The sequence below is a fragment of the Copidosoma floridanum genome, unplaced genomic scaffold (assembly GCF_036245765.1).
Source record: "Copidosoma floridanum isolate Cflo_tuat_1 unplaced genomic scaffold, Cflo_Japanese_pri ptg000008l, whole genome shotgun sequence".
Classification (NCBI taxonomy): Eukaryota; Metazoa; Arthropoda; class Insecta; order Hymenoptera; family Encyrtidae; genus Copidosoma; species Copidosoma floridanum.
The window spans coordinates 13,135,737-13,149,838 of NW_028321885.1; positions in this window are offsets into that span (position 1 = coordinate 13,135,737).

The window sequence follows — 14,102 nt, forward strand, 5'->3', positions numbered from 1 at the left end:
AAACGTGGTCTGTCTCATGCACACATTTTAATAACTTTGCATCCTGATAAAGAAACTATTACGCCTAAACAAATAGATACAATTATTTTAGATGAAGTTCCTTCTGATAATACAAAATTCACAAAATTAGTGATTAAGCACGTATTTCATGGACCTTATATAGAACAAAGTCCTTGTATGATAGATAAAAAATGTACCAAAAATTTTCCAACATCTTTAACAAACGTAACTTCATTTTAAATGAATGGTTACCCTAAATATAAATGAGAAAATAATACTTCCAAATAATTTATGCTTATAAATTTTGAAAAAAAATTTAAATTTTGGTTGATCATTTAATGGTTATACCGTATGATAAATTTTTATTGATCAAATATAAATGTCATATCAACGTCGAACTTTGTGCAACTATTCAAAGCATAGAATATATTTAAGACTACAGACATAAAGGTAGTGACAGAGCATACATTAACATTCAAAAATTGAAAGACGAAGGCGAAGTAATACTTGATAAAATTAATAGTTACGTTGATGCTAAATAGGTAGATCCAATGGAAGCTGCTTAGAGATTGCAAGAATTTCCAATTTGTGGTAACGGTCATACAGTTGTAAATTTAGCTGTTCACCTTAAAAACTAACAAAAACTTGTATTCGAAGAAAATAATATTGAAACTGTTATAGAAAACTACTGAACACAGTTAACAGCTTGGTTCAAATTAAATAGACATAATGACTTTTCAAAATCTATTAAGTATTTGAATATTCCAGAATAAATAAAATAAAAAATACTACAATAGGTAGATTAAGTATTGTATCTCCAAGGAAACATGAAAGATTTTTTTCTAAACTTATATTAAATAAGGTAACTGGTTCGACATCGTTGAAAGATATTGAAGTATATAAAGGAGTAACATATGAAACATTTAAAGATCCTGCAATTGCAATAAGTTGCATAGACAATGATAAAAAACAGATGACATTTTTGAAGAAGCCATTGCTGTTATGTTTGCATATCAATTAACATAACTTTTTGCTAGGTTTTTAATTTCAGAAAACGTTTAAGGTAATCAATCACCCAGCGAAAAATTTGTCATAAGGTCTTACATAAGTTCTTGCGTAATTTCTTTAATAATTTCTTATGTCAGTGATTATGTTAGTTCTTACGTAAGTTCTCATATAACTTCTTTTATCACAACTTGTGTCAGAACTTACATATAAGATCTTATGTAATTTCTTATGTCAGTTCTTATGTAAGTTCTTATAAGAGTTCGTGTATCAGTCGTTTAAACGTATTTAATAACTATCTACATACGTACACGGTGAATTTTGAAATTTTTTCTGCATAAAAGTTGTTAAAATAGCTAATATAAATTAGTAAATACAAAAAAAGCATTTCTTACCTTCACTAAGGGGATTTGAACCTGGTCCAGAGAATCCCTAGTCAAGCGTCTTACCCACTTAGCCAGAGTGGATTCGATACACTGGAAAGAATTGACGTCCTCATAAGGTACATCTGATACTAACATCGATGTTATTGAGTCCCCAAATTATTGCTTTTTACAATCTCTGATACTAATTAAGGAACGTGTTTTCCACGTCTTATTCAAATCAAATACTTTTTTTTAAAACTTTATTTTATGTAGTAACTTATATTTTAAGAATTTATAAAATATTTTGAGTAATGTTTATATAAGTGAGAAACTATTTTTGCTGCTGGTTTTCGATACCGACATTAAAAAATTGAGAGAATAAGTTAATGCTCAACTTTGTTGTTGTAACAATTACAATAAATTCATCACACTTTTGAGAATAGATTATTTTTCCCTTAGAATAAAAAGTACAAGTAAAGTTCAAATAAAATCTGTGATCGAAAAGTAGTTGTTAAATCAATTACCAGATTTATTGTCGAGAAACGCATTATCAGACTCAAAATAATATACGTGTATAAAATGTTCATTAACCACTGAGATAACCAAGGTGGTAAATGTTATCCACAAAATAAGAAAATTAACAGTTTTAGAAGTACCTTATGAGGACGTCAATTCTTTCCCATGTATCGAATCCACTTTGGCCAAGTGGGTAAGACACTTGTCTAGAGATTCTCCAGACTAGGTTCAAATTCCCTTAGTGGAGGTAAGAAACGCTTTTTTTTTATTTCCCAATTTATATTAGCTGTTTTAACAGCTTTTATGCAGAAAATATTTTAAAATTCACCGTGTTTGTATGTAGATAGTAATTAAATACGTTTAAACGACTGATACACGAACTCTTATGAGAACTTAAATAAGAACTTACATAAGAAATTACATAAGATCTTATGAAAGTTTTCGGTTGATAAGCAAATGTAAGATCATGAACAAGTTCTGACATAAGTTCTATTTAAAGTAATTGTATGAGAACTTACATAAGAACATATGTAAGAAATTACATAAGAAGTTACATAAGACATTACATAAGAACTTATGGAGCACTTGTGACAAATTTGTAGCTCGGAAAATATTGAATAAATACAAAGAATTTTTTATGGAGGATTTGCCTGATAACAAAAATAGTATGGCTTTTTTAAATATTGAATAAATTTTAGATTCATAAGATAAATCATGCAAATGCTTTAATTTAGATATAAAACATATATGAAATAATACGTTTCAGTAAAGAAATGTTAAACTCTATGTATAAAAGTTTAAATAATGACTAAAAAAAAGTTCATATCATTTGTGAACAAAAAAATAATATTTTCTTTACAGATGGTTTTAAGGGTTGATAAAAACTTATTTATAAAGAACGTTGATTAATTTTTTTATTTCTCGAAACAAAAAATTTTTATCTATGGCATGGACTGGCAAAGCATGAACTTTGCTTACAAAGGGGATGACAAGTCATAAAACTTATAGATTTTCTTTAAATTTGAATAATGTAGAAAGGGCTTTTTTAGAATTTGAGTCTGATGAAAAAAAATTAAGAGAAGTTGATTTAATTATTTGGAATGAGACTTTCATGATTTTAAATAAAACATTAGAAAAAGAAGACAGAACGTTAAAAGATTTATGTAGTACTGAAAAATGTTTTGGAAGTACGGACAGCACATAACGAGTATACCGGTTATTTTAATAGTAAAATACTTAAAAAATTAACTGGAGAAATTCAAACTTACAACAGTATAGACAACGCAACTAATAAAGGAGTTGATAAATCGAGCGATAATATTTACTTAAATTTTCCGATGGGAATATAGAACAATATTCGTGAAGAATTACCACCTCATGAGCTAAATCTAAAAATTTTTACAATAGTGATGCTAAGTAGAAATTTAAGTATGTCAGATGAACTGTGTAATGCTACATGTTTACGAATCACGAAATCATTACAGTATAATATACAAGGAGAAATAACAACTGAAGAAAAAATTGTTAATAGAGTCTTCATTTCAAGAATAACTTTAGACACAGGAAACAGCTCAACATAACCTTTTATTTTGTATCGTAATCAATTTTCAATCGTTGTTGCATTTACTACGACAATAGACAAATCTTAAGATCAAAGTTTCGATAATGTATGTTCACAATAAAAAAAACCCTTATTCTCTCATGGTTACTTATCTGTGGCTTTATTAAGATGCAAAAATGAAAATCATTTATTTATTCGAGTAGAAAGAGAAAAAAACAGAAATAAAAAATATTGTTTAGAAAGAAATTTTACATAATTAATTAAATTTGCTTAAAAGATCTCGTAGATAAATAATTATTTTTATTGATTTAACAAAATTTATAACAATAAACAAGAAGTTATGATATTTATGGATATTTCGTCGTTTAACAACAATACATGACATGGTATAAAATTTTTTTTATGATGATGCTTTTTTGTGAAAGAAATTGAATCTTTGATTTTTATTAAAAAATTGATTGTAATATAATAGCTTAGTATACATGTTACGAAAAAATTATCATTTATTACAATTATCATTAATACAATAAGAATATTGATTAAAAATATTTATAAACATAGCCAGTTATTTTCTTAATTTGAAATTGGGTACTGGGAGGTCTGTCTTCTCATGGTTATGATATAGTTGAATTTAATAGGTAATTTTCAGAACCTCTTTAAATTAGGTGATACTTCCACAGTTACTATTATTTAATAACTATGTAACGTTTCAATTTATATATGTATGTGTATCATGTAATACATGTACGTGTAAGAAAAAATAAATGTTAAATTGTTCTAAAATAATAGTAACACAAAAAAAGTTGAATGCACCGAGAAATTTAGGCTTACTAATGCGTTAAAACAATTTTATAATAATTATATTATTTATTAATATTAAAACCTAGTCCATCTATTCGCCTCTTTGGTGATGTTAAAAAAAAGATAATAATTTTTGTTTTTTCTACCTTAACCAACAAAAATGGTGTAGAGGGCTGTAGGGAAAACAAAAAAAATGGTGTGGAGAGCTGTTGGGTAGCTGTGGAGGGGCTGTAGGGGAGATATGTAGAATTCCCCACACAAATAACTGTCTGATATAGGAATATATATAGCTCACTATATTGTATGGTCATTTTGGAGGGTTATTAATTAAGTACATTCATTTCTCATTTAAAATAACTGTGCAAGGTTATTTCGGACAATATCATACTTTTGCTAATGAAAAAAAATTACATTTTTTTTTATCTACTGGAGATGAGTTAACGTCAAAATTTCTTTTCAAACAATATTTTCTATTTCTAAATTATAATCACGTTCTTTTTGAATATAAACTCCATTTTCATTTTTGCATCTCAATAAAGTGACGTATAAATGACTTTGTGAAGATAGTGATTTTTGAGTATAATCCAAAATTATTAATACTGTGACCTTGAGATCTATTGATACTTATTAAAAATGCTAAGACAAAAGGAAATTGTTTTCTGTATAAAATAAAAGGTAATGATAATGATTTCCCTGTGTGAAGATCTAATTTTTGTATGAAAACTTTTTATTCAGCTTTTTTTCCAGTTCTAATTTTTGCTTTAATATTGTATTTAAGTAATTTTGTAATTTGTTATTTTGTACCGTAACATAAGCCGTTAACTATACTTAAATTCCTTATCAACATAGCGATTTCTCTAATTTTAAAATGAAACTCATGCAGTGGTAAGCCTTTACAAATATTGTTCAAAAATTTATTTGGAAAATTTCTGTAAATATAATTATCAGATTTATTAACATTTGCAAGTAGCATAATTTATGCTAAAATATATTTTCATTTCTCCTCTTACATGATTTAGAAGATTATTATTTAAACAGTAATTATATTCGTAATACGAAGTTAGTATTATGCTGTTTATTAAAAAGTTAATATCTTTACAAAAAATATCGGAACAAGCATCAGTTGTTTTCATTTATTTGTTACTTGAAATGATTTATTTTTTTTGTCTTCAATATCTGATAATATTTTTTAAAATGTTTTGTCAATCAAAAGAACAAAGTTTTCTAATTTTTTTTAATTTCAAAAATCTAACTGGAAAAATGAAGTACTTAACTGGTTCAAAAATTAGGGGGTTGGCGTGCGATGCAGGGGGGTGAAGCGCCACTAGTTTATATATATATATATATATATATATGTGTGTGTGTGTGTGTGTGTGTGTGTGTGTGTGGTTGTGTGTGTATATGTGTGTGGGGGGGGGCTCTGCCCCTTTCACGCTCTGCGCGCTTACCTCCCATGCATTATATTAACTTAATCTACGAAATGATGGACTTGTCTTACAATCAAGGGCAACTAACAAGAAATCTCTTTATTTCTGTAAAATTCTTTGACTTACTTTGTTATACTTTTCTTGATGATGTTGCCAATCTTTTAATTTATTTAAAATATACGTACAACATATAGATTCGTATAACTACATGTTATAATATAGTCAATACAACATGGACTTAGAGTTCAAGTATTCAGAGATGGAAATTTTGTAATAAAGACATTTATGTAATAGAAATTTACATGTGTGTATGTTATATAAAAAAAAATATTATTTAATCAACATTAAAAATTATTGTTATAATGATTTTTTTTGTAAATGAGGTTACAAAACTTAATTTAAAATAAGATTAGTATTATTAATATTCGTATCTTAAAAATCACATGGTCTATACGATTGACTAAGTCTTCAGTTAATTGTACAAAGATAGAAACTATTTAATAACAGCAATATTGTGTTTTTTTTAGAAAATAAGATTATGAAATGTTTGTTATTATAAATTTTGCGTTTGTACTTTATGACAATTTTTGAAAAAGTAGAATTTTGAATCTGAAATTGAAGGATGTCCTATTTTTTAATATTGCAAGATTAATTTTTAACTTAACTTTAAGATTTTCAAGATAAAGGTCAAAGTTACAATAAACATAAATAGTTTTGTAGTGTGAGTATTTCTATTTTTTTTTAATTTAGAATTTAAAAATACAGTGTCATGATAAATAAGTAATTTTTTTGTTTTTACTTGTTCAAAGTCTAATTTCTAAAATGAATTCAAATTTATTTGAAACCTAAATTTTTTACAGAAAAAAAAAATTTTAAAGAATAAACTTTGATAAAAAAATAAATAATTCGTTAACAATTAAAAATTTCTTGCCATACAATATTTTTAATAGAAATTTGTGTTATTAATCGATGAGTAAATATTATGTCAAATTATTACATATTGCCTCTTCTATCAAAATTGCGCTTTTTATATTTTTTTATACAGTTTTGTTAAAAATACATAATTGTTCATGTAATTTTTTTATTTTTGTTTAAAATTACAAAAAAAAATTTTAAGCAGGTTTTTACAATTTGGCTTTTTTTATTTTATCTAATTGTTACTCTTATATATATGTTCTACAAATACACTAACTTATTTTTATTACATTTTATTCTTTTATAATTATTTACTTATGTCTAAAGTGATTTATTGACTCACGGACGTTTATCGCAGTTAGTGGGGTGAAAGTTCAGAGAGGGGAGAGAAGCGCTTGTACGTAGCAATGCTGGCAATTATTTTCTTTAAATAGATGTACCTTAAATAAAACGCTTTAACTCACACTAAACCCTTTTTTTTACTTTATTAAAAAATCAACTTGTAGATTCACTTGAAAGTATAATAGGTTTATTCATTAGTAATATATTACTTGAAAAAATTTGGTAGATTTCTACAGATCATTTTCTTACAAATAATATTTAACGTAATTTTTACATGGAGTTACATGTTAAATAGACATTTTTGAAATTTTAATATACCTTTAAAAAGCAACACTACGACAATCTGCAATAATTCGTGAATAATTTTTATGCTGTAACGAATGTACGTTCGATGTTTGATTAACACTGATCGAAAAAATTTGTACGTCCTAAGCTGACATTCTTTCGCATATATTACTACCTTATTTTGAATAAAGTGGTAATATAGGTTAGTTTTTCTTATTTTTTCAGGTTATAAAAGTACTGTAAGTGTTAAATACGTGACAAGGAACGAGTGTTTAAACGTATCCCTGGTAGCACAATCTTACGCACTGGCAGTGCGTAAGTCTGCACCTGGTCTGCTTCCAGGATCTTGTGTAATTCTGATGCATGACAAGTGCATAAGACGCTTTGCGGCAGATTTGCGCAAGATTTGCGTGCAGGCGAGTGCACAAGACTCTCGCGTAAGAAGTGCACAAATCTGACGATCAATCGAGTGCGTTATTCGTCTTGAGTTAACACACTCCTGATTGCGGCAGATTCGCGCAAGATTTGCGTGCACGTAAGTGCGCAAAACTCTTGCGTAAGAAGTGCACAAATCTGACGATTAGTCGAGTGCGTTATCATTCTGACTTGATGCACTTCCACTAACGGCAGATTTGCGCAAGATTTTGCGTGCAGGCAAGTGCGCAAGACTTTTGCGTAAGAAGTGCACAAATCTGACGGTCAATCGAGTGCGTTATTATTTTTATTCGATGCACTCCTCCTTGTTGCACAATTTTGCAGAATTCTTGGAAGACAATAATTGACACAAGCTGTTTCAACTATGATTTTGACTTATTTTGCTTGTAATAACATATTTCTCACGTTTTTACTGGTGTAGAAATTGTAAAGAAATTTCTGAAGTGAGATTTTAACATCAGAAATTTCTTGAGATTTTTTAACAGGGTTATGGAAGACATTTATTTTTGTGCACTGACATTTTTTTATGTACAATCGGCACCAAAAGATCACAAATTATCTTTATATAGAAAAAAATTAGAAAAATACTATGAATACACTAGTTTTGCTAACTCATTAGGAAAATTTTATTGTATCGGCAAAAAAAAAATTTTCTGGAATTCAGTTGCCAATGTTTTTTATAGTGTTAAGAATAAAAATAGTTCATAATTCAAAAATGTATGTACATGTGTGCTTATGTATGTGTGTGTATTTTGATGTGATTGGTCGTGTCTCAGAGCCCTGTGGTCAAATTTTAATAATTTTAGGTTTAAATTTATTGTTTTTGCATACTTCCACCGACTCGAAAAAGAAATTTTAGTTTCGCATCGTATCAAGGTTGATGCTGTTAATTTTCGATTATTGATACGTTTTTTAAAAACATTTGTTTTTGCTGTTAAAATTATTTTTATTTATTGCGTACAGAATCAACACTATTTTATATTTTAAGTCCTTTTAAAAGGTTTTTTTTTTTACTTTGAATGTAAACAAAACTTAAACTTCAAGATTTGTTAATGTGTCAGAAAAACAACTATAGATAACAAAACAAACGTATTTACACTTTTCTCTGATAAAATTTGGATCAAAAGGATTGAAATAATCAAGTGGCACGAAAAAAATACATATATTAGATTGTAAACATAAATAAAATGTATACTATAATCAAATCACTAGTTAACAAATTGATTCAAATTTATTGCAAAACAAAATATTAAGCGGGTATCATGGCAGGAGTGTGAGGTGCAAATATAAATATTTGGCATGGGGGTATAAGTGCTTCTCATGACGAATACACCCTACAAACTTATTGAAAAAAATAAGCAAATTGTTCCTTACTTGGCAGTGTGGTTGGAAAAGTCAAGATATCGTGACAGAGGGGGGTTGAAATAACCAGCCAAGACAACTGTTCCATTAAATAGAGAAACAGATATGCGTGTATACAATGACAGTTACAAGAGCTTAGGATTTTTAATAATTTACCAATACAAACAGTACATTTTTCACTAAACACTAATTTCGTATGTTTTTCGCAAACAATTTCCTCTGATTTATATAAGAAAAATTATGATCAATAAAAATTATACCTGTGGACTTTATTTTTTATAATGATATTGCAAATAAGTGTTAAGTTGCAAAGTGCAGAAAAAGAATAGGAAGTCGAAAAATACTGTTATATATTTTTTTATAGGAAACAAGTACAAACCCATGATTTGTGCACTTTTTACGCAAGGATCTTGGGTTAAAAAGCCTTGGGTTATAGTTTCAAGCAGTCATTATTCAACATCCTCCTTATTCTTGATAAAAATGACTGGAGTTTTGTATGCAGGTTATCTCCCAGGCTGTAACTATTTTTACGCCCTTTATTCTTCTTGATTAACTAACCACACATTACATCCATAAACTCTACACTGGATTCACATAAATTTAAACTAATTCATATAAATTTAAACTTATTCATATAAATTTAAACTAATACATGCGACTTGACCGTCACTTTCTTTAATTTTGTTTTGGTTTTTCTGTTTTTTTTGTTTTTAAATAACTTGTATTTAATTCTGTACCTTTATTTTTAATTTAACTTCTATTTTTCATTCATTACTTTTATTTATTAATGAATTTTTCTCTTAATTTCAAATGTAAATCTATTTTTGTCAACTAATTTGTAACTTTTGCGCATTTTACATTATACTCTGTAAAATTAAAATTTGAGACCGAACGTGGTTATAACCACATGGTCTTATAAACGTTACTTACTTACTTACTTACTCACTTACTTACTTACTTACTTACTTACTTACTTACTTACTTGTGTACTCACCTGCACGAAAATTTTGCGCAAATCTGCCGCAATCAGGAGTGCGCCGAGTCAAGACAAAAAACGCACTCGACTGATCGTCAGATTTGTGCACTTCTTGCGCAAGGATTTTGTGCACTCGCCTGCAAGCTAATCTTGCGCAAATCTGCTGCAAGCGGAACTGCCTCAAGTCAGAATGATAACGCACTTGACTGACCATCAGATTTGCGCACTTCTTACGCAAGAGTCTTGCGCACTCACCTGCACCAAAATCTTGCGCAAATCTGCCGCAATCAGAAGTGCGTCAAATCAAGATAAATAACGCACTCGACTGATCGTCAGATGTGTGCACTTCTTACGCAAGAGTCTTGATCACCTGTCGTACATCAGAATTACGTTAGATCTTGGAAGCAGACTAGATGCAGACTTACAAAATTTCGCTGTCAATGTTAATCTTGTGCAAGAAGTACGTTAGAATTGCAAAGACTGTGCTACCAGGGATATGTGATAGATGCGAGTGTGAATTTGCAGATGGGATCAGCGTAGAAGTTAAGAAGTTGTTTTAAAATCATCGAAAGATTCGATAAAAGTACACCCTTTTATGCTGTCATTCCTGAGATGACGTCGGTCTGTGGCTTCAATAAAAATTTTTCTTATTTACATGGTATATTGCTTATAACTGTTAATTCATTAAATATTCAAATACTTACTGAAACTACACCTAAATTCCGAACGTACTTATTCAGACGATAACTACGCCACCTCCGATACATCGCAGTAAGTTATCTAAAATATCTTTATACATACGGCATACTTCTATGATAAACATAACAATTGAAATCTTACTATTATATAAAGAGACAGCGTTTGTTTGTATGTTCGAAAAAATCTTAAGAACTACAGAGCCACTCGATTCCAAATTTTAACAGAAGTTCAATCACAACTTTTAATGTGTCATTAGTTATCCAAATTAACGATAACCTTAAGAGAAACGTTTTTATGTTGCTTTAAAAACTAACTGTAATATAGCTCTAAAGGGAAGTTTCTCTCTTTGACTATTAGAAAGCGAGTGTTTATGTTTTCAATGTTACTTAACATTGACTGAGCCGGTCCCACAGTCAATTTTACGGAGTTACTTTAATAAGTAAAAGTTCGTAGTAGGCTTCAATAACATGTAACTTGCACATCAGCACACAGTTGATGTTAAGTGATAAGACATCTCATGAAATTTTATATCTTATGAAATTTTGATTATTCGTGAGCGTATTTAATGTGGAAGAAGCCTTAAATATATAATAACCCTATAATTTAACAGTTTTTTGTTTTCTCAGCTTCTCCTTCATTTAAACTAAACAGTATGTAGTTTTTTTAACTTGTACAGTGAAAACATATTGTACATAAATTTCTGTCTAGTTTTATATCTGCAACATTTTTCTGACTTTTAAGGTTGAAATTAAAATTTTTTAACATTAAAATTTCTTTCGATTCTTTACAACCTTAATATATCTGAGTATACTTGCTGTTAGTTATTTAATTTTGATTCTTATTTTCAAATTATATTGTTCTTTTCATTTCATTGACGATTACTTACAGTTTATCCTTGAGTTTGGATTTTGGCATCAAAATGCCAAAATTGAGATTATCTTGCAGGACAACTGCCACAAAATCAGTGGCGTCTAGATGACTGGACGAAAGTATAGATAAAATTTGAAATTCTCAAATGAAAATAGCAGCTGTTAAAAGACGTGCCAGCAAAATTTTTCCTGTTCAAGAATATGGTGTAAGTAATGCAAGGTACTTTTAAGCATAATTACATTTTTTTTTTATTTTTCAAAGCTAATTACTTGCCAAAATAAACTACATGGATTCCGAACAAATATGTTATTCATAAGATTTTTGTTCTGAGAAGTGTCCGGAATAGATGTAAAATTTTAAACTGAATACATTTTACATTACGTGTCAACACACTGTAGTGGTCCATTCAGTGAGTCTTGGGCGAAGCCGAGTCGGGGAGGCCACTAGTATTTTGATAAAGAAAAAACATTACGTTCGAACAATGTTTTTACAAAGGTCTTTTTTGTCTTACGACAAAATTATCTCTTCTGAACGTTAGTATAGTTATTACCTGACTTTAAATTTTTTTACTGAGGCATAAGATATTTTTGTACAATTGATCATACGAGATGATGTAAGCCAATGAAACTGCCAGTAAGAAATTGAAGCTAACTTACAGACATGATTTGAAAATGTCGTAGTTCATCATGAAACAAGCTCAGAATTTAAATATTTTGTTGGAGTTCTTGAGTAAAAAAGTAGTTCAGAGAAATAGTTTCTTGTTAAGGAGAGTAAGTAATGACAATAAAAGGTTTTTGTATAAATTAATAAATTAAAATTTTTTCATGAGATGCGCCAGGTAAGTAAGGTTAAACAGAAAAGTTAAATCTACCGCAGTTCCTATGGTGAGCAATCTTGCTTTCTTATCCTAGCCTGCTGCAGTCTTAAATGCTTTTATGTACATATAAAATCAATGGCTTGTATTAGCAAATAAAATTTTTTTTGTTTATCATAACTTTTTGTTGGTAACACTCAGAGATGGGCAGTATTTGGCAGAGTCAAAATTCTCTGACATACTTTATTTTAACCTCAATTTAGGTTATTCAAATACTTCATTACTTTATTTCAATCAAATGTCTGAACTGAATACTGCATTTATCATTTTATTTGAAATACTAGATCAAACAAGAAACTTTAACAAACGTTTTATTTAAAAAAGAAAATATCTTATCTACCTAAAATTGCATAAGTAATAATAATTATTTTTATTTCAAATACAGAATTTTAAGTATTTTACTTTAAATAAAAATATTAAATACATGTGTATTTTTAATTTATTTGTAAAAAGTGTCCAAAATATTAAATATAATATTTAAACAGAAATTATTTAAAAGACTTTATTTCAAATAAATTGTATGAAATGCATTTAAATACAATTGTATTGAATTAAATATTTGACATAATTTGATTAAATACCTTTCTATTTTCTTCACTTACTTCAAACACCTTGTTAAAATACAATTGTATTTAAAAACGTATTTTTAAAAATTGTATTTTAAATACGAATGTATGAAATGAAAGCAATTTGGGACCGTTCCAGTATGGGTCGTTCCCGAGTGATATGTGCACCCATAGGATACCCTCCTGTCAAATGCGTAGTACTATTCTTCTACACCCTTTCCCATTTCTATTCCTCGTTTTATTCCTCTCCTTAGTTCCAAACTATGATTTTAATTATGTATATGTATGGACATGCGGTAAGTTAATAGATAATAAAATAGAATATATCTTAAAATTTAAGATTTTTTAATAAGGATCGTTTAGTCATTTAGGAAACGATTTAATTAATAAAGTATATCCATCCATTCTAACCGTTCACCGTGAACTAGCCCACTGAGGCTGCTATGAGCCTTTGATTGCATGTTATCCTATACAATTATGTTTTAAGTTCAATCATGTTGAAAAATTGTTTTATATTTGTCTGAATTGATTTCAATACCTTATCAAATGCAAATAACCCGAATGCAAATAACCCAAATACAAATAACCCAAATGTATTTGGTCCAGTTTTTGAAACAAAATATTTGAAACGCAATTTACTTATGTAAAACAAAAAATTAAAAATACAATTGTACTTCTAGTGAATTAGTTCAAATACATTTGTATTAGATTTAATAACTTGAAACAGTTTTATCAAATACGTTTGCATTTCAAATACATTGTTTAAAAGGCATTTATCAAAAACAACTGTACTTCTAATTTTTTTTATTTAAAATATTTTATTTTAAATATTGTATTGGAGATAAAGTATTTAGATTTTTTAAATTTTGTTTAATGTATTTGAATATTTCAATTAAAACACCATCAGAAATTGTTTGAATAATTTTAAATACTGTAATTCAAATTTCAATTAATAGCTTCTTTTTTAAAAAAAATCGCACTAAATTATTAAAACAATAATTTTGTTATTAAATAAAATGGTATCTTTTTTTTCAAATAATAAATACGACTTTGCTCAAGGTTGGTAACACTTTAAATGAATATTTACGAAGAATAGTATTGTT